Source organism: Cebus imitator, unplaced genomic scaffold, assembly GCF_001604975.1.
Source record: "Cebus imitator isolate Cc_AM_T3 unplaced genomic scaffold, Cebus_imitator-1.0 Scaffold38, whole genome shotgun sequence".
Lineage (NCBI taxonomy): Eukaryota > Metazoa > Chordata > Mammalia > Primates > Cebidae > Cebus > Cebus imitator.
Window position 1 is genome coordinate 11,104,171 of NW_016107353.1, and position 1,927 is coordinate 11,106,097.

Here is a 1,927-nt window from a genome sequence, read left to right on the forward strand (position 1 = left end):
ATAGAGTCTCACTTTGTCGCCCAGGCTGGTTGGAGTACAGTGGCGCTGTCTCGGCTCACTGCAACCTCTGCCTTCTGAGTTCAAGGGATTCTCCTGCCTCAGCCTCCTGAGTAACTGGGATTACAGGAGCTCCACCATGCGCGGCTAATTTTTGTATTTTCAGTAGAGACGCGGTTTCACCATGTTGGCCAGGCTAGTTTTGAACTCCTGACCTCAGGTGATCTGACCACCTTGGCCTCCCCAAGTGCTGGGATTACAGGCATGAGCCACTGCGCCCGGCCCCTTTTCTCTTGAATTTAGAGAAAATGCACGTTACCCCGCCCAGTGCTGAGCAAAGCCCTGGGGCGCACAGGTGCATTTTTTTTTTTTTTTTTTTACCCTTTCTGAGCAGTTTGGGAGGTGAGAGGAAGAGAAAGGTGGTTACTAAGTTCCCTTCAGGGGACCGGAAGTGTTCAGCTGAGATGGTAGATCAGAGTGAGGGCTTGCCATTCCCAAGGCAAGTGGGGGCCTAGATGCTAAGAATTTTGCAGCTTTGGGCTTCTAAGGCCGGCTGCTTCCCAGAGGGTTAAAGGGACACATCCATCTTTCTCCACGCCTGATAACTGCCTCATCACCCAAGCTTGTTATCTGGCCTCGCCGCACGGCTTCCCTGTATCCGCCTCCACATACTAGACCCAAGCCCACATTCAGCACTAAATTATGCATCCAACCCCCCGCCCGCTGTTGAAAAACCCTGCAGAAAAATTTTTAAAGAAGCCCCATCAGACCCTGCCCAGTCTGCTCCCTAGGCCCCGGAAGGCCCACTTACCCAAGGTACCGCCCACTTACCCATGGCACCTAGCTCCAGGTGTTTCCTGCTTCTTAATAGCCAGTAAGATTGCCTTCACTTTGTTTCCCCAACAGTCAATCAAGGCCCACTTACCCAAAGTCCTGCCTGCCTACCAATGGCAACTAGTTCCAGGTATTTCCTGCTTCCTGACAGCCAATAAAATTGCCTTCGCTTTGTTTCCCCAATAGCAAATCAATCGCCTTCCCTCCCCATAAAACCCCATAACCTGAACAGCCAGCGTGACTTCTTTGGCCCCTTCCTGGATCACAGAACCTCCCCCAGGAGCTGAATAAATTAGCTTCTCATTTTCTTATACTTGCCTCAGTTTCCTCATTTTACTTCAGCAAGAAATCTTACAGGGCTCAGAGGTATCCAACAAGGATTAAATGAGCTTTTTGAAAGCCAGCTACCAGAGAGGAGAGAGAAAGTGAAAATGGAGACCTGGAGTCCGAGTGTCTGGGTTCATATTGCCTGCATTTTGGTCCATGTGGCTCTGTTTAATACCTGTGTGACCTTGTGCCAGTCTCTCAACCTCTAACCACTTGTGCCCTTAGCCATCCCTATCTTGTCAGATTGCTTTGAGGATGAATCAGGTAGCTGTGTTTCCACACTTAGACAGTGCCTGGCATATAGTAAGTACTCAGTGGAAGATTTCTCATCATTATCATCAAAGACAACAGGAATGAAACTAACTGGAGACAAGATGAGTAGGACGCACAGAAAAGAGATACTGATGGGTAGGAGCACAGATGGCTAAGACCAGTGGGCAGCACCTTTATGTCCTGACACCAAAGGTTTAGAAATTTACTTTGCCTCTGCTGGGTCTGGAGGCTCATGCCTGTGATCCCAGCACTTTGGGAGGCCGACGCAGTCAGATCACCTGAGGTCAAGAGTTTGAGACCAGCTTGGCCAACACAGTGAAACCCGTCTCTACTAAAAATACAAAAATTAGCCAGGCATGGTGGTGGGTACATATAGTTGCAGCTACTCAGGAGGCTGAGGCAGGAGAATCGCTTGAAACTGGGAGGCGGAGGTTGCAGTGAACAAAGATCACACCACTGCACTCCAGCCTGGGCAACAAGAACAAAACTCTATCTC

General features: G+C 49.7%; 1 protein-coding gene and 1 pseudogene across 1 annotated transcript in view; both read right to left on the reverse strand.

Annotated features, from left to right (window-relative positions):
* LOC108301973 overlaps positions 1-832 on the reverse strand; it is a 15,085-nt pseudogene extending 14,253 nt beyond the window's left edge.
* The window catches only part of LOC119470708 (zinc finger protein 726-like), a 561,873-nt gene that overhangs the window by 373,963 nt on the left and 185,983 nt on the right, over positions 1-1,927 (reverse strand). The window lies entirely within an intron of this gene.